We start from the raw sequence: 19008 nt of genomic DNA, 5'->3' as shown, positions 1-19008 counted from the left end.
TTGGAGCCGCTGGGATTGAAAGAAAACATTTCCTTCCCTGTTTCCTGCCAGAGAAATGGCAACACACACACACACACCACCAAAAAAGCATCAGAAAGCCAACAGGCAGCCAGGTATTTGGAGTTTGCCCTAAAGTAGAGGCAGGGATGGGCAGTAGGGGAATCTCTCCACAAGCAGCAGGTCAAAATAGAAGCATGTGCTAAAATGGAATATGCTCAAAGTTCAAATCATATAGGGAAGGTTTTTCCCTTCTTTTTAATTTTTTTTTCCAAATCAAAAAAATCAATATAGCAACGCTTAAAACACTTTTTTTAATTAAAAAAAAAAAAACAGTCACACTCTTAAGGCCCTAAAACAAATACATTCAAACTTCTACCTATTTATTTCTTGTTTTGTTAAAATATATAATTCACTATATGAATTAAATCATTATATTGATACAATATTAAATTGCATATTCTCATTTTTGTCATTTTATCACAAACATTTCTGTATGTCAATCTTTTATTTTCATTATTTTAATGCCTGCATAGTATCCTGAAGTTTTCACGATCATCATCTTTTTCTTTTCTGTGCCCTTTTTCTTGAGCATTTATCTATTTTAATTGTTACACAAAACTAAAACAAAATCAATCATATAGCTTCTTTGTTACTGATTTCTTTCTTTAGGATAAACTGCCAGAGCAATATCCCGCTTCAAGAGTATGAATATTTTCATGGGCTTTGATATGCATTGTCATTATTTTCCGAACGGGTTATAACAGTTCACACTGCCACCAGTAATGTACAAATTGCCAGTGTCACTCACAGCCTGACCAGCATTGGATGTCACATTTTATTTTAACTTCTCCTGACTTAACAATGTGAATCAATGACTCAATGTTGCTTTAATCTATACTTATTCAATTATAAAAATAAGCCTCTTTCCTTCAGCTTATAGGCAATCTATACTTTCTCTTTTGCAAATTAATTGTTCATTTTGTTTTCTCCTTCACCTATTGAAAGCCTAATTTTGTTTTAAAATTTTAATGAGTTATTTATAAAGCATCACATACTTGTAAAGCATATACTCTGCCACGATTTCTAAAAATATTTCTTCAGCCTTCTCATGGCATTTTATATTACAGTCACTAGTTTTCATTATTTTGAAACTCTTAAAATATTTATTGTGTCTCAATGATTTTTATTGCTTCAAAGTTGAGAAAGCGATTTCTCCATCGGTTTGGCAAAGCCTCCATGCTGATTTTTGTGGGTAGTTTTGCCCTATAAATTACATATTATTGCATATTTATATGAAATCCTGGAGTTTCCTTTATGATATGATATAATATAAAGTATTGATCTAAATAAAACATTTTCCAAATTTATGATCAGTGATACCCACAGCATAACTCTTTTTACTCTTATTGATCACATATCATATTTATATAGTGAGATTGAGTGCTGGTTTCTTTTTTCTTCTGCATTATCTATTTTCCCTATTTAATGATAAAAATCACCATTATGATTATTTGTTTTTCTCATGATCTCCAGTGCCAACCCTATTGACTGGCATGTAGTATATGTTCAACTAATCTTTATTCATATGAAATTTATAATATATACTAATGCCATCCTAAGTTTCAATCCAGAGTATTTTTTTTAATTAAAGAAAAATCAATTTTTACCTCTCTTTGCTGGCTAACTTGAGTGAGAGTTAGGAGTCTGTTATTTCCAGAGCGTCTTGATTCTTTCCCACCTTCATTTCTTGCCACATTCTTTCGAGAGCTGTAAGAAGTTAAAATAATAAAATATGAGGGATGCCTAGGTGGCTCAGCAGTTGAGCATCTGCCTTTGGCTCAGGGCATGATCCCAGAGTCCCAGGAACGAATCCCACACTGGGCTCCATGCATGGAGCCTGCTTCTCCCTCTGCCTGTGTCTCTGCCTCTCTCTGTCTCTCATGAATAAATAAATAAATAATCTATAAAAATAAATAAGTAAAATAAAATAATAGAATATGAGAGTAGGCAAGTTTCCAGGCTACCATCACATGATGGTCACATTTTGCTCCTCACAACATGCACAAGAGGCAGGCATTCTCTTTGCATGGGGGAAGGGGAAGCTCAGAGAGTTTCACCCACTTGCCCAGAGTCACACAGCTTGGAACTCCAACCTGAATCATCCTGTCCTAAGTCCAATATTCTTACAACCTTCTGATTTCATAAGATCCTAGGGTTTTGTGCCTTAGTTACCTAGGCAGTACAGCTCATGAGCCAGTCCGTAGTTTCTGGCTAAAGACTGACAATGATGAGACATTTAGAAAGAACATTCTGACAGATTGGCCCCAATAAGACCTGAGAGCGCACAATCCAACCCCCCCCCCCCCACTAGTCCTGACCATAGCATGAGCTGTGGATATATATAGGTGCTTGGCAGGTTGAAGGAACCCAGACGCCCAGCCTGACATGTGGCATACCGAGGGGTGGGGAGGGCACCTGCGGAGCCCTCACCCTTGAGTTTCAGATGGAGACTGCTAAAGGAAAACCACAATGGTGGACTTGAACTCGAGCGTAGAACAGCTCTTTTTAAATTCAGGCCTTGAGCTGACCACAGGTCACAGGCAGAATGGCAAACAGGGAGGGGATTATAAATAGCAGCTGCAGCTGGCAAGCAAAAGACAGGCCTGACCTGTGAGTAGTATAGAAAGGACCTCAGGCAAAGCATCAATCCCCCCGTTGCTCATTCCCGGGCCTGAGCGCCCCTCCCCCGCGGCATCCCCATTCCAGCAGAGGGGCTGCGCAGTGTCACTGGTAGAGCAGCGAGCCCCCATCATTTGTCCAGCTCGGTCTAAGGAGTTAAACCTTAAAATGGCAAGTCGGCCTGGGATTTGGGGACGAGCCTCCTCTGGGTCCATCCCACAGGGCCATGAACTGATCCTTTATTTATGCTGGGTTGTCTGTCTTTGTTCAGCTCTGTCTGCTTCGCCAGATTGGAAATGGTCTGCTGGAAAAAATTATGGTGCTGTCTAACATGATGTAACAAGATGTCATCTTCTGACTCCAACGCATAAAATGGATTTACAGGAAGGAGGAGGGGAAAAAAAAACAAAGCCCCAGGGAGCACTTGACTCAGATAAAAACCACTGGGTTTTGTTTGTGAATGTCAAAAAGCTGCATGTTATTTTACTTAGAAGAACATGAGAACAGACTGGCGTTTTAGGAGAAAGCAAAAGCTATGCGCTCTGCAGCCCAAAAGAAAGTTTGCTGAGAAAACTTAAGCTGATTTTTATTTTGCATTGCCCACATACACAGACATGCCACAAACCCTACATACAAATCACACAGACACACAAAACATGTGCCACAAATGCCATACACACACACAAACACATATCGACCACCCCATCTAAACCTTACAGACACACCACACACTCACCACCCACACACATCACCACACACCCTCCAGCATCACCCCAAAGATGTCACCACAAAGGCAAACAAACATTACTTTAAATCAAGAATTCTGCAGTTCCTATACCACTGAGCCACGGGAGTAAGCAAGTATTCTCATTCTAAGCTTTTCTGATGCACATCTGCAAGTCTGTCATGAGCTTTACAGAGCTCTCTTTTATGAGAAAGCATAATGGAAAAGACAAAGTGGAAAAAAGGTCAAAGGTTTTGTGGTTCTTTTTAAATATACAACACTTCTAGAAAGGCACATTCCAACCCAATCCTAATATAGTTACTTCCCTAACACAGGGAAGTAACATAAGTAGGAAAGGATATGATAGGGTTCCTCGGCCTTTTGTGTTTGTGAGAACACCGTTGCCTACTTCTGCATTCAAAGCAGCTCTGGTGTGGCCTCTGGGGACTGTCAGGACACCCCCCCCCCCCCGCCCCGCACCCCCCCCTCCCCCCCGCAATCACACGTACGTTGACAAAGGGACGAATAGGTCAACCCATAGTTCTTTCTTTTTTGAGTCCTTTCTTACTCATTAGGAAGCTGAAGGTTGGAGCATGTTAGCAAAATGTCATGTATCAAGAAATGAAATAAAAACAATTGAATTAGTGCGATGCCACATTTCCCCTGTTCTAGAAGAACTAAGTAGATATGCAAGCGTGAGCTATAAAATACACATTATGTGATTTTATGACTACACACACGAGTTAAATGCTCTTGGATTACAATTGGCATTGCACAAGGTAAACAGGAATGGTGAAATTCATGCTGATAATTTTTGAGTGGTCATTTTTCTTAGAATGTTGTTAAATGGTAAATTAAAAATTCCATAACGAGTTGAGAGGGAGAATGCAGAAATAAAAAGAAAAACTTATGCATTTGAGTACCTCTAGTGGTGCCTTTTTCTTACTATTTGAAGGAGAGGCCCCACATTTCTACTGGGCCCCATAAATGATGTAGCCAGACCCAACTGTCTGTTTGTCTCCCCTATTAGAAGGTAAGTTCCACCTGGGCTGGATTTTGCCTGTGTTAATCACTGTTGTATCCTAATCTTCAATACAGAGCCTGGAACATAGAAGGCTTTCAATAAATATTTATTGAATAAATAAATGAGTGAATAAATTAATGTAAGCCCACATTGCCACACGTCATCCGCTGAAGGCTGAATCAGTTAGGCAGGCACCTACAGCACATTTCATTCTAGAACCAGCCCACTTACTTAAGCTCACCTCCAAGGATGTCTTCATTCATTCTTTTATTCAACACAAATTTATTAAGCATGTTTTAGATGCCGTGCAAAGACAGAGAAGCCTCAGTCTTCACCTTTAACTTTAAAGAGATCCCTGTCCAGAAATGAGGTACAAAGAGTAATGAGGTGTCAGAAGTAGCTCAAGGGAATTATGCGCAGGGCACATGGGAGAGTTGCTCAGGAATACCTCAGGGGCTCTGGAAAGATGCTGGGAGGAAGGAAACCAGATTCCCCAACATTAACCCTGGGCTCCATTGCAGCTGGTCTTCTTGCTGCCCAGAATATACCATAGAGTTTAACCTTCCTTGTACTCATGATTCTCACTGCTCTCTCCATCCCTTTGTACACACTCAGCCTCCCGGAGGGTTCTCTTGACTTTCCTGAATTTCCTTCATCTTTCAAGGACTTCTCAGCCCAAATTGAATTCTCCTATTTCTGAATGAGTAAAACAATTTAGCCCTTAATCGTATGCTGTTTCATGTATATTAATCTATCCACCATGCCCCATCCTCAACTACACACACACACACACACACACACACCGAACTAGGTGGTAAGTCCCTGAAGAGCAGTGAGCACCTGCATTATTTTTTAAGATTTTATTTTTATTTATTCATGAGAGACACAGAGAAAGAGAGAGGCAGAGACACAGGCAGAGAGAGAAGCAGGCTCCATGCAGGGAACCCAATGCAGAACTTGATCCCAGGACTCCAGGATCATTCGCTGGGCTGAAGGCAGGCGCTAAACGGCTGAGCCACCCAGGCGTCTCGCACCTGCATTTTATATCTATATACTGTGTGATGTGTGCCTGGTACATCATGAGTGAAATAATTTGGCTATAGTATATATAGGCCCATGTGGGACCCACTCCCAAAAACTGTAGGCTTCTTAGAAAGGCCTCTGGGTCTGATGCCCATGCCTTTACAAAAGAATAAGTCAGCCCTGGAGTCAGCATAGACAGATGTGAAGTCGTCTTCTAAAGGCTTGAGCCAGACAGGATGGGACGTGGGCTGGAAGGCACAATGACCAACTAGCACTACCTAAGAAAGTAAAATGGATGAATCCAGGCTCCTAGGCTCTTGTGTTCAAGCCACTGTGCTAAAATGGAATCATCTGATGCAGACAAAAAGCTATTAATTAGCTGTTTCCTTTCTGACTAGCCCAGGCAGATGTTCATTCTGGACTCAGCTTTTCCACGACCGTCACTAAGGATGCTAAGACACCCAGTCAAGCTGGCTGCCTCCCAGCATCTGTGCCTTAGCATTGCCCTCCTACTTTGGGTAAAATACTGAACTGCCAGTAATGAGAATGTATCCTGTGCTTCTCCCCTCACTGGGTCACAGTGGGCCAGGGCTTGAGGCTTGATAAGTGTTACTTCATGCAACACAAGGTTATCTGGCTGACAGAAGAGCATGAGCTAATGAGTGAAGTAATCAAGTTAAAACCCTCAAAAGCAAGGTCTGTGGAGCCAGTGGGTTCATAATGCAACCATGAGTACCAGGAACTCAGGGCTCATTGGTTTCAATTAAATTGAACATCTATTGAGCACCTATTATATACCTAGCCCAAGCCTGTAGGGAAATTCATTACTTTTTTTACTAGGATAAAGAAGATGTTACAGACAAGTAGGAGATTATGAGCTGGAATGTAGCTAATGGATTCGGCACAGGTTCTTGATATGATCACCAGAACTGCCAGACCCCAGGCACTTATGTGGGCAAACTAAACCTCACTTTCCTCTTCTGAACAGTGGGATTGATAGTCATGCTTTCTTCATAGAGGTGAGATAAAGATGATAAATATAACACAATGCATTAAATAGAAAGCCCTTAGCCCAGTTGAGCCACAAGAACATAATATCTGGATGATGATGATGATGATGATGATGATGGTAAGAGGGGGAAGTCTTTGATTTTCTGTGGAACATGGGAAGAGGTATCTGTTTGCAAATATATTCTTTTCCTAATCCTAAGTCATTTTCCTTCTAGCTCAGAGTACAAATGGTAAGGCCTTGTACTTGTGGTTGCTCAGAAGGACTCCTTGGTGATGGAGATAATGAAGTGATGACCCTGGGATGGGACACCAGTGAGCCCACTGAGAATGGAATCTGAAGGCAAGATTAGAAGCATGGGGCCCAGGGCCTGTGTGGGGAAGCCGTGTCCAGTGTCTAGCTAGCGGCCCAACGATGGCCTAGATGAAGAAGAGGAGAGAGTCAGAATCTAGAAAGCACTGTCAGATCTATACAGATTTCAAATCAAATACACACAGAGTGTGAAGTCTCATATGTTCAATTTCCAGGGTCCAGCAGTTCCTTGTGTCCTTGCACAGGAACCATGAAGCTTTGGGATCTTAGGAACTGAGGTCCTCTGTGGCATTTGACAGGGCTGTCATTGGATCCTCTGCATCACCATCCCTGGCTTTTGGAGCCCCACATGTGTTTATAGATGTAGCAATAAAGAACAATAAGGTTCCTTTCTGGAAAAGGACCAAGACCTCTGAATGCTTCCAATTTTCCAATGTCTCAAAAATGTTCTTGTTCCTTTCCCAAATTACCCATTCTAATCCCTTGTCTTTTGTCATTCTGCTTCAAGTAACTAGATTTCCAACCTGGCTCACACACTTTTCCCTTCTCTCCAGTAGCCCTGGTCTCTATATTTCATTTGCATCGTACTACAGCTGCCTTTGCCAACCCTAGTGACTATGTAAAATAAATCTTTTTTTTTATTTGATTGCCTTATCCTTTATTATTGCTTTGCCTTTGTTGTTACTCTACCATCAGGAAACTCGGGTATGATACATTGGCTGTCAGCATCCAAAAGTAATAAAATGTTGCTCTCACAAATCTCTTTCCGCCATTCATCACCAGTGATCTCTTCCTACCTTGAAACATTTGGTTTTATTGCTGCCCTTTATTTCCTGCCATTGGGCCAATCCCTGCTCTGCCGGTGCCAGTTTTTCTCTTGCCCTGAAGACCCAACCTTAGAGGCCATTGTCATCTTGGGCCCTGATATGTGAGTCACTGGGTTATTGCTTTACTCAGCTCCTGCCTGCTTTCCTGCAGAGACCCTCAGTGAGGTGCCTTATCTTACTTGCAATTTCCCCATGTCCCCACCAGCCTTTATCTCGATGGCCAAGCCCAGGCAATAACTACCTTGTCTTCTTTATCTCGATCCAGAACTGTCTGCCTGATGAAGTGAGCTCCTGCACATGCTATCTGCACCTTCCATCTTTATCCCTTGTAGAATTGCTTTTGTTTATGCTCAGTGCCCTGTTCATGTTCAGATTCTCTCTGATAGGATTTCTAGAGTTTTGTTTTTGTACACTTCAAAGTCTGATGAACCAAGGAAGAACAGTTTGGCTATTTACCTATCAATGGGGATGATGAGAAATGATGGAGAAATTCTATAGCTTGCTTTCCATTCACCCTCCTCTCGAATTTGATTTTCAGAAGCCATTCTTGATGCTTTTGTTTTGTGCACCTGAAATCACCAAGGGTTCCAACCTGCCTTTTCCTACGTACTCCTTTCAATGTGAAGCCAGCTCTTGGGTCTCAAGAGCAGAGTACCAGACAGTATCTGCGAAGTAATTGTATTATGTCAGAATGCAAGTTTCCAGTTCTGTCTTCCTGTCCCCATGAGGGTGTTCCGACACAGACTGGAACTTTCCACTTCTGTAAATCAAATTGAAGTCATGGTAAATATCAGCAGCCCCCAAATGTGCTCTCTCCTTCTTGAGTCTGTGTGCTCAGGCGCCGGTACACTTCCTGTGTACCAGTAACTTTGAGGAGCAATACTGTGCTTGCATGTTCAAACCTACTCTGTAGAGAACTCATTCTCAGTACAAGGAATTTCTGTTTCCAGGACTCTCTGGAGATCATTTTACTCTGTTTCAGCCTCCTTGTCTTGCTTGCAGGACGGACCCTGGAGTGCAGAGGTGATCCATGGAATTAAAATGACACTGGAAAGTGATCTCTAAGGTTAGGTGTTCTAAAAACCTCAGAGGTAGTAGCAACAGCGCAGCTCCAAGCAGGCTTCGTCAACAAGGAAGAGTTTTGCTCTGCAGCTTCTCTTTTGTTCTCTCCAATCAAAACTAGTGGTATTATTTTTGCTGTGTCTGAAGCTCTAGATAAATACATACATAAATACATAAATAAATAAAAAGAAAGAGAAAAAAAAGCCAAAAAGACAGACAGAGAGAGAGAGAGAGAGAGAGAGAGAAAAAAAAGAAACCACCTTTCCACACTACAGGCCCCAAGTCAAGGAGGTCCCCTCTAAAGCAATACAGGTCTAGGGGCTGATCTATAGTTTCTTTTAAAGCTTATCTTTCCTCAGTTTCTTGAATTTTTCTTCCATTGGTTATCTCCTCTAAGAAATGCTGGAGCTAGCTGGCAGGATGGGTGTATTTAGTGAGATTCTGTCCTAAGAAAACTTAAATGGAAGTGATTAGATGTGGAGAATACAGAGTCCAGGCTTAGAATTATGAAAGGAATATAAACTGATGCTAGGTCCACCACATACTAGTTGTGGAATTTGGAGCAAGTCACTTAACCTCTCTGATTCTGTGTCCTTGTCTATGAAATGGGAATAATAGTAGTACCTACTTGGCAAGGTTTTATAAGATTTAAAATAAATAGTCCAAGGTTCTTGGCTCCTGGGTGGCTCAGTTGGCTAAGTGTCCCACTCTTGATTTCAGCTCAGGTCATGATCTCAGGGTCGTGAGAGTGAGCCCTGTGTTAGGCTCCATGCTCAGCAGGGAGTCTGATTGGGGGTTCTCTCCCTCTACCCACCACCACGCCCCCTCATGCACTTGCAATCTCTATCTCTAAAATAAATTTAAAAATAAATCTTTAAGTAATCCATGGTTCTTGACACATGGTAAACTAGAAAATGCTGCCTATCGATAGAACTACATTACAAAAATATTAGGCAATAAAGAAGAGAAATACAGGCCCAACAGAATAGCCACAACAGGGGCAGGGTAGCAGGGAACTGGAAAGGAGCTGAAGCAAGTGACTAATGTTTTCCATCATGGGCCTTTTGGTTCTGTTGGATTTGTAAACAGTGCGCAAGTATTACTTGCTTTTCATAAATATTAGGAGAACATGCCATGTACGGTGTGGCTATAATACTGAATTGCATATTTGAAAGGGAATAGAGTAAATCTCTAAAGTCCTCATAAGAAAAAATTTTTATGACTGAAAAAAAAAGAGAACAGAGCACATTTAAAACAAGAAATTGTAGAGTTAGACTATGAAAATTACTCTGGGCAGCATGTTCGTGAGTGGGTCGTGCAGGGCGGCATCAAGGAAAGAAGGGAGCCCCGTTTAGAGTCTTCTGTAATACTCTGGGAGGGAAAGATGAACCTAGAAGATATGGCAATTTCAGCTCTTCTTGTTGGATGTGTGATGCGAGTTATACCTCCTTACCTCTCTTTCAGCCTGAATCATAGCGCTCTCCCTGTAAGCCCCTTGCCCTACCCCCCTACCAGCCACCATGCTCTCCACCGGGAGTCACCTGCTACCCTGCCCCTGTTGTGGCTATTTGGTTGGACCTGTGTTACTCTTCTATATTGCCTAATATTTTTGTAATGACCCGAGGTGTGCCCACGTAAGCACTGGGCAGAGGAGCATTGTAAGATTGGCAGGGGACAGGTCCCAAGGCAGGGGGAAGAGCTTCCAGGGATGCTGTGAGCTGGTTGCATGTCTGCCAGAACCTGAAATCTAGCCTAGGTTCATTCTTTGTGCAAACACATGTTACACGCCTGCCACCTTTCCCACTTCAGGGAGGGCCAGCCCCTGTAATCTAATTTCTGGACGCCTATGCTGGAAGCCGGCGCCTTCTGGTCATTTTCGTAGAGTTTTTGCCAGTTACCCGTAGTCGCTCTTAATCAAATTCTTCCCTTCCTTTGAATTCCTACATTCCTTTCTTGCCTGTGCTGCTGACATTGGCTGTGGCCATGGAATTTTCCGTGTCATAGAAACTGTAGCAATTTTAAGGTTATGGCTGCTAAGTAAACTCTTTGTTTCTATGAAAGCCTGAGCCCTGGAGTTCTGGATGAAACAAATGTTTTGGAGGATGTGAGGTTTCTGTCTGAGTAGACACCGCTGGTCAGAGCAGATTACCAGGGCATCCGTTAGTCCATTAGTTAGCTGGGAAAGTCCTCCGTATTGCCTGTTGTTTTGGGTTGTTCTGACTTATGTTGCTCATTTTGTAAAAAACAAAACAAAAAAACTATAAGCAACTAATGACGACAGAAGCAGACACTTAGGGGTGGGGTTAAATAGTGCACAACGACAATTTAAAGCAGCAAGACATTGTTAAGTGAAAAAAGCAGGTTGCAAATCACTAAGTAAGTACAGGATGACCCCATTTTTCTAAATACGCGTGCATGTGTGTGCACGTGTGTGTGCATGCATATATGGCTAGGAGCATTATACAGTGATTCTGAGACTGAGAGATTTATGAAAGTTTTGTACTTTTCCTAATTTTTGCTTGCCTGCTTTTTCCAATTTTTTTTTCAGACGAACATGTGTTATTTTGTAATAATAAGAAAAACAAGTTATTTAAAAACATAAATAAAAACAGCAAGATCCTGGGCAAACACCATGTGTTTTTGTCTGAATTCCAAATACCCCCACATGAAGGGCCAAGGTCTGGCTTGGCTAGTGGGGGGCCCAAAGAACTGTGGGTGGTAGAGCGGATGCTTCTCCCAGGTGGCAGCAGCGGACATTCAAACTGAGGAACCAGCACATTCACACCCCTTTCAAGAAACCAAGTCCACAGCCATCAAATGAATGGCTAGAGAGCTGACAAAACAAGAGACGGAGGCATATGTTAAAGCTGCACTCTAAGCCAGAAATGTGGGCACATTCATTGGCTTACCCTGTGAGCGCCCACTTTGGGCCAGGATTGTGCTGAGTATCAGGGAGTCAGGAGCAAGGGCAACCAAGGAGGACCCAGGCAGGACCTCAGGGCTTGCTGTCAGGGCTGAGATGTGGCTCAGCAAGCATGGCTTCGAGATCCCTAAGAAGAGCAGTCATGCTGGGATCAGACTAGGGACAAGAGAAGCAACTCCGCTGTAGGTGTAATTCTGGAACAGCCAAGACTCAAGAGAAGCATAAGGCAAGGTATGTGGAAGGGACTCAGCTTCCATAATTTCAAAGTATTCCACGTTCCCCGTACGTACGTCCACGTGTTTACCAATCTGGAAGCTCTCCAAACCCCATCCTTTTGGGATTTTATGGAGGCTTCATTACACAGGCATAATTGATTAAATCATTGGCCAGTGGTGATAGAACTCAATCTCCAGGTCCTCTCTCCTCCCCAGAGGTAGGGCAGGAGGGAAGACCAGGATTGAAAATTCCAACCCTCTGACCCTGTGGTTTGTTGCCCTGGCAACCCGCCCCCAGCCAAAGGTGACCTAGGGGCTTTCCAAAAATCACCTCACTAACATAACAAAAGATTGTTATCATCACTTAGGAAATTCCAAGGCTTTTAGGAACTCTGTAGCAGGAGCGGGGAGAAAGACTGAAAATATATTTTATTATAAACCACAATACCACAGCAGGAGACATGGTTTTCTGGCCAGTAGTCCAATACTCTTTTCATTATACTATCTCAAACTTGTTTGTTATTTAACCCATTTATTTGTCCAACAAACATTTACTGAGCACCTATTATTTGGGAGGCACCATGCTAAGTATTGGAAATTCACTCTTTCAGCCATGCCACTTGGGGCTTATCACCATGCTACTGCAGTTGTATTCAGAAAATCAGATACGGGGATGCCTGGGTGGCTCAGCGGTTGAGTGTCTGACCATAGCTCAGATCAAGTCCCACATGGGGCTCTCCTTGAGGAGCCTCCTTGTCCCTCTGCCTATGTCTCTGCCTCTCTCTCTGTGTCTTTCATGAATAAATAAATAAAATCTAAAAAAAAAAAAAATCAGGTACAGACCCCCATAATTACACTCTAGTCTCTGACCTAGATCAATGATTCTTGATCTTGAATGCATTTAGAATTACCTGGAGAGCTTTTAAAAAACACCAGTGCCCAGACCCCATCCAAACCAATACTATTACAATCTCTGCTATTTTAAAAGTTCCCTGGTGGGGGGGTGGGGGGGAGGGGGTGTCCTAATGTGTAGCCAAAGTTGAGAACGGTGGTTCTAGAGAGTGAGCACAAAGCGTGACCATCTCAGCTACCTTGTGGAAAGCAACAGAAGCTGCAAATACCTGCCAACCACCTCATTCTAAAAGGACCCTTCTGAACTCTGGTCTTGAGCTACCTGAGCTCAGAGGTTCCTCTTGTGCCATCAGACACTCTGGGAGGGGTGGATGTTGAGTTGAGGGTAGCAAGTCATGACTCTGTAGTAGGGTGGCCCAGGCTAGCTGGGGTTCTGGGCCGCAGACAGAGGCCTGGAGCACTGCCTCAGCCTTCCGCTGCAGAGAGCTGACTCTGAGTAAAGGGCTTTGCTTAGCTGTCGGTCACCATTACTATTTTCTGGGTTTTTCTCTGCAAGGAGAGGTCTATGGGTCTATGGGTAGAGAGGGAATGAGAGGAACTAGATAGCACTTACCAAGGATCTTATTCATGCTCAGGCTTCAACCGGCTAGGAAATTGACTCCGAGAGAGGGGAAATGACTTGAAACAATTAGAGCACAATGCAAAACAGGACATGATTCAGTGCCAAAACGTGGCTGCCGGCCAGAACTGCCTACTCGCCGTGCTTTTGAGGAGTAATGGTTCGCCGTGGGTCGCAGTGTACTAGCACTTTCTTTCTGGGTTGATTGACATTCACATTTTCATCTCCCCAGAGCCATTTAGCTGGAACAAATTCATAAGCTAAATTAGATAAAGGCAAACAGAAGAAAAAGAAGGGAAGGGAAAGCGACTTCTATCTGCTAAGCATCTCGTCCCAACAGCTCCACGGCCAGAAACTACTAATTACTCTCATGTAACAGATGGGGAAACTGAGGCTCAAAGAAGTTAAACTCATTTGCCTCAAATCATAGGGTTGGCGAGTAGCAGCAGAACTCAGTCATCAGGTCTGGCTTTCTACTATATTTACCAATTTTGAAACCAGCACTATGCATGTTAAATGATCCATGTTAGCAGCTTGCCTGCAGGTCTGGGAACAGGACAGTGCTGCACGGCGGTAAACTGAGGAGTGCAGATCTCTTATTCTCTCCCCTCTTCTCTTTCTCATCATTCATTTCATGTATTTATTTCTATTTCCCTTAGTTGATCGATATGACCAACATAAAGTGAATATGATCCTCTGAGTTGCATGGAAATAGTAGATACAGAGCGTAGGAAACGGATCCAAGGTGAAGTCTACAACCTGAATCTGAAGGCTACAAGTGCATCAAGGGTAGGACAGCCCCGGGGAATACAATATCCCACGAAGAATTCCAGGGGGAAATGCAAATGTGGGCCCTTTTTAAAAAATGTTTTTATTTATCTAGGAATTGAGGATACTGTCTTCTAAACACATAAATGCATAACTCATGGAAAGATGGGTACATTTTCTTGTTTGGGTATCTGGAAACAGGCTTGGGTATCTTAACTGTTCTGTTGCTTTTCACCGCCATGGACTAAGTACGGCACATTGGGCAGAAGGATTTTGTGACCTTGGTACAGAAAGCATTATTCATGCCATTGTTTGTTTTGTAACATGGGGCAGCTTCTACATGCGGCTGCCTCTTATTTGTTCATGGGAATTATCTTTCATCGCCAAGCAACAAAAAAGAATCAGCCTACATTTCTGAGAGACTAGAATAACACACTATGCCTGATCCTGAGCATTGGTTTGCATGTTAGAGTCTGGGGAGTTTGTGGCTGAGAATCCCTGAAGATAAGGCCTGTTTACTATCCTATTGGCTCCATTTGGCATTTTTTCCTCAGATGCGTTTCTCCCTGTCATAAAGAAATTGTCGACTTTCAGATTCTTTGACACAGGGCATGTGCCAGGATACTCAGAAACTGGCCAGTCGGTAAGCCTAAACGGAGAAGGGGGATGAAGTGACCACTTATCGAGCAAGTACCACGAACTCATAGCCCTGTGGGGCAAATGTTATCATCTCAAATATACAGAACAGAGGATAAAGGAAGTGACGCTCTATCACAGGCAAGTGGTTTGGCATCAGATAGACTGGGTGTACATTTGGCTAGAGGACTGTTTACCTCCTACAGTTGGCCAAAGCCTCTGAGGTTTGCTTTTCTTTCCCCACATTTAATTTTTATACAGCTTTATGTACATAATGCACATATTTTTTTAAAGCATACAATTGGTAAGTTTTGACATATGGGTATACCCATGAAACCATCATGCAATCACGATTATCACAAACATCATCCCCAAAAGTTTTCGCTTCTGCTTCTCTCCACCTCTGTCCTCAGCAACCACTGAACTGCTTTCTGCCTGAGTGGGGTAGGCAGAAATCATGGCCCCATCCAAGACAAAGTTGCCCATGTCCTAAACCCTAAGCTGTCAATGTTGCCTTATATGGTGAAGGGACTTTACAGGTGAGATCTTCCTGGGCCCAGTGTAATCACAAGGGTCCTTAAAATGGTAAAAAGGAAGTAGCACGAGGGTCAGGTCAAAGAAGGGGAAGTGATGAAGGAAGCAGGGTCGGAGTCAGTGAGAGATTTGAATATGCTTCACTGCTGGCTTTGAAGAAGAAGGAAATATCCGCAAGCCAAGGAGTGCAAGTGGCATTTAGAAGCTAGAAAAAGCAAGGAGATGGATTCTTCCCAAGACCTTCCAGAAGGATGCAATCCTTGCAGTACATAGGAATGCTGACACTATGATTTTAGCTCATAGTGAAATCCAGTGTGATAGGCTGAACAATTACCCTCAAAACTATTCAGTCCTAATTTCTGTAATGTATGAATGTTACCTTCTATGGCAAAAGAGATTTTGCAATTATATTTAAATTACAGATTTTGACATGGAAGATTATCCAGGATTATTTGCATGTGCTTTATTTATTTATTTACTTATTTATTTAGATTTTATTTATTTATTCATGAGAGACACAGAAAGAAAGGCAGAGACACAGGCAAAGGGAGAAACAGGCTCCCTGTGGGGACCCCGATGCGGGACTCAATCCCAGGACCCCGGGATCACAAGCTGAGCCAAAGGCAGATGCTCAACCACTGAGCCATTCAGATGTCCCTAGGTGGGCCTTTAATGTAAATATAAATGTGATCACAAGTGGCCTCCTAAGAGGGAGGCAGAGGTGAAGGAGAGTGGAAGGTGCAGGCTTCCAGCTATGGAGTGAATAAATCGTGGGGATGAGAGGTACCACATAAGGCACAGAGTCAGTGATACTGTAACAGCGTTGCATGGTGGCAGATGGCAGGTGAGCACAGCTTAGCTTACTTTATAGATTTGTGGAATCACTATGCTGTAACTGACTAATGTAACATTGTGTGTCAACTACACTTCAGTTAGAAAGAAGAAAAGTAAAAGGCAGGCAGAGGGACATCTTACTATGTTTCCATTGTAATAGGAGAAGGTGCGGAGATGTGGAGAGCAGAGATCAGTGAGTCATATGTTTGAAGATGGAGGACAGGGCCACACACGGAATAGTGTGGATGGCCACTTGCAGCTGAAACAGGCAGGGAGGTGGATTCTTCCCTCAGAGGCTCTAGGAGGCACTAGCACTGCCAATACCTCCACGTCAGCCTGGGGAAACCGATTTTGGACTTCTGACCTGTAAGAGAATAAATCCATGCTATTTTAAGCCACCATGTGTGTGGTAATTTGTTACAGCAGCAGTAGGAAACGAAGACACTGAGTCTCAATTTTACATCTATAAAGTGAGAACAATATATCATTTCTGGGGTTATAGTAAAATTAAATAATTGTTTGTAGCAGATGGTGTTCTTCTCCTGTAATGCTCCTTGTGTCTTTCTCCTCAATGCTGAAAGCATGTGGTCCTTAACTTACCTTAAATTATACTCCCAGTAGTGGCCACGTTAGCAGAGAAAGATGTGTCTGTCCTGTAGGAGCTCTGGTGGGAAGATCATGGGGAATATGCACATATTCCAGGGAAGGATAGTAAGATGAGACCAATTGTAGTCCAGGAAGAATAACCCTACAGAGTTGGTTCTTAGGATGATGGAAGAGCCATAGACAGGAAACCACAAAGGGGAGTAGATTATGGGGAAGGGCTTTGTTTTAAAACGTACCTTTTATTATTCAAGTATTCAGGTAAGGTGAGATCAACACATAAGACTGCCATTGAAAAAAATGTTATTCACAGTTCCCAAGAGGAGGAGACACAGTGCACACCACAGTGTCCACATGGGAAAGCACCAGGTTCAGTCAGGAGGTGAAGCAGTGGGAAGAAAACATGGGAAAAGCCTTTGCTGTGGTTTCCATGGGAAGGGACAGGCAAGGCAGAGTAAGCAGGTTTAGGATTGGTTAGTTTGAATAATTTCAGCAGGCTCTGGGATATAAGGGATGTCCCAAGGTGTCTGGTACTGGGCCTTGGGATGGTTAGGGCAGGGAAATTAGCTTGGACTGTAAGAGCCAGAGAGAAGAGGTATGGGGGAGGGTGGGGATGGGATGGGGACTGTGCTCTGGATTAGTTAGTTTGCCTATGAAAGGCAGGCTTCTAGGTAAATTGTTAGCTACCTCTAGGAATGGGGCCCCAGATACCAGAGCAGCAAGAATAGAGAAATTAAGAAAATCTAGTTAGTACAGCTTTCTGGATGGCCAACCCAAACAGATTATGTAGACATCAGGGTGATTCAATGAAAGTTATAAATAGATGCTGAAGGAATCGAAGTTGGGTCTTAAAGTTCATTACCATTTAGAGAAACAAGGGGGAATAGAAATTGCTTACTAGAAGACACCTAAGTAACTTCTCAGAGACGAACAGTTGGGCTGAAGTGTTCACTGGCAGTATGGGATGTGATAAACAGCGTTGGTTGGTTACTCAATTTCAATTCCCAACCCCACCTTCTTTTGTCACCTCTCCCTATAGATTCTAGAAAGTCAGATGCTTGCTGCTTTCTCACACTCCTTACAGATAGAGGTGGCCATGTGACTAAGCTCTGGCCAATGGGACAATCAGGGACATTTGTGGGGAAGTTTCTGGAAAGGATTTTTCTTCCTGGATAAAAAGATAAAGCCTCATAAGAACACCTTTTCCTCTGCTTACTATTTCCTGCCTGTGATGCCTGGAGTTGTGGCAACCATTATGTGGCTACGAGGCAACAAGCATGAAAATTTGCTAAAGAAGGCAGAGCAGAAGGATGTAAGAACCAGCATCCTTGCTGTCCTCCTTGAGTTATAAAACCAATTCTGAGACTGCCTACCTCTATACTTTGAGTAGTTAATAATAAATACCCATGTGATTTAAGCCATTGGAAATTGAGTTTGCTGTTACTTAGAGCTGAAAGTGTTCCTTGTGTTAAAAAGCAGTAGAACAAATGCCTATGTTTATGTTGGATGAGTGATTCATCATCAGATTCTAAATTTACTTTCTGGCATTTTAATCTTTCTAGCCTAAGTAAAATTTTGGTCCATTGATGTATCAGGTAGAGTATTGGCAAGAAACAAAAGGAATGTTCAGAAGGGATGATTGGAGGGAGTTAAAGGGATTACTATAGAGGTGGAATTAAGGGAGATTTATAGAGGATGATGAAGCACCTCAGGGCTGGATATGAAAAATTGGGCATGCCACACGTCTGGAAGCAAAAGGGGAGGGAATAGGTCCCAGAACTCAGTGAGAGTTGAGCTATAGGAGAGGAGCTGTGGCTGTGGGTGGAGTACACAGCCATTGTCACCCCACTGCCCCACAGTGAGGAGGCCCAGGGAACCAATGCCTTGATCTCTTTCCCATCCATCCTACAGACTCCTGTTGGTGCCTCCCATTAGCTGAACTCTGTCAGAGACAAAGGGTCAGGGAGTCAGCAGATGCCAGTTGGACAAGTCAGCACAAAGTATCTGTGTGTGTGGTAGGGGGATACACATACCTTTTAGAGCTAGGGGAGCAAAAAGAGAACAATCGGAATTAGATTCCACCACTGGTTTATGTTCACATCAATTTATTGCATCTTCTAAGCCACTCATTTCAGCGCTAAGACTCCTGAACTCCCTGACATACTGCCTTCCCAGGATATCAGAACCTTTGCTTTCAAATATGTTATGGATTCCAGAACATTGCTGGGTAAGTATACACTAAGTCTCAGTTACAGAGATGCTTGCACCCAGAAATAACTGTGAGAAGCGGGTACCTCTCAGCCTCCTATCAGATACCCGTGGCCTCTGTCAGCATTGGACTCTGTTTCTTTCACTTGTTAGCAC

At 43.0% G+C, this 19008-nt stretch overlaps 1 long non-coding RNA gene across 5 annotated transcripts in view; it reads right to left on the bottom strand.

Moving 5' to 3' along the window:
• LOC140601566 (uncharacterized) overlaps positions 1-13395 on the bottom strand; it is a 45370-nt gene extending 31975 nt beyond the window's left edge. For 4 of the 5 annotated variants that reach the window (XR_012004573.1, XR_012004575.1, XR_012004576.1 and 1 more), the window contains exons 1-2: positions 13264-13395; positions 1668-1767 (exon numbers count right to left, since the gene is read on the bottom strand). This is a non-coding gene — a long non-coding RNA (uncharacterized lncRNA). Of the gene's footprint in view, positions 1-1667; positions 1768-2232; positions 2338-13263 lie in introns of those variants that run through there. The other variant, XR_012004574.1, reaches the window with a different exon arrangement.
• Between the last annotated feature and the right edge of the window lie 5613 nt (positions 13396-19008).

Source organism: Canis lupus, chromosome 12, assembly GCF_048164855.1.
Source record: "Canis lupus baileyi chromosome 12, mCanLup2.hap1, whole genome shotgun sequence".
Classification (NCBI taxonomy): Eukaryota; Metazoa; Chordata; class Mammalia; order Carnivora; family Canidae; genus Canis; species Canis lupus.
This window is presented reverse-complemented; position numbering and strand designations above follow the sequence as displayed.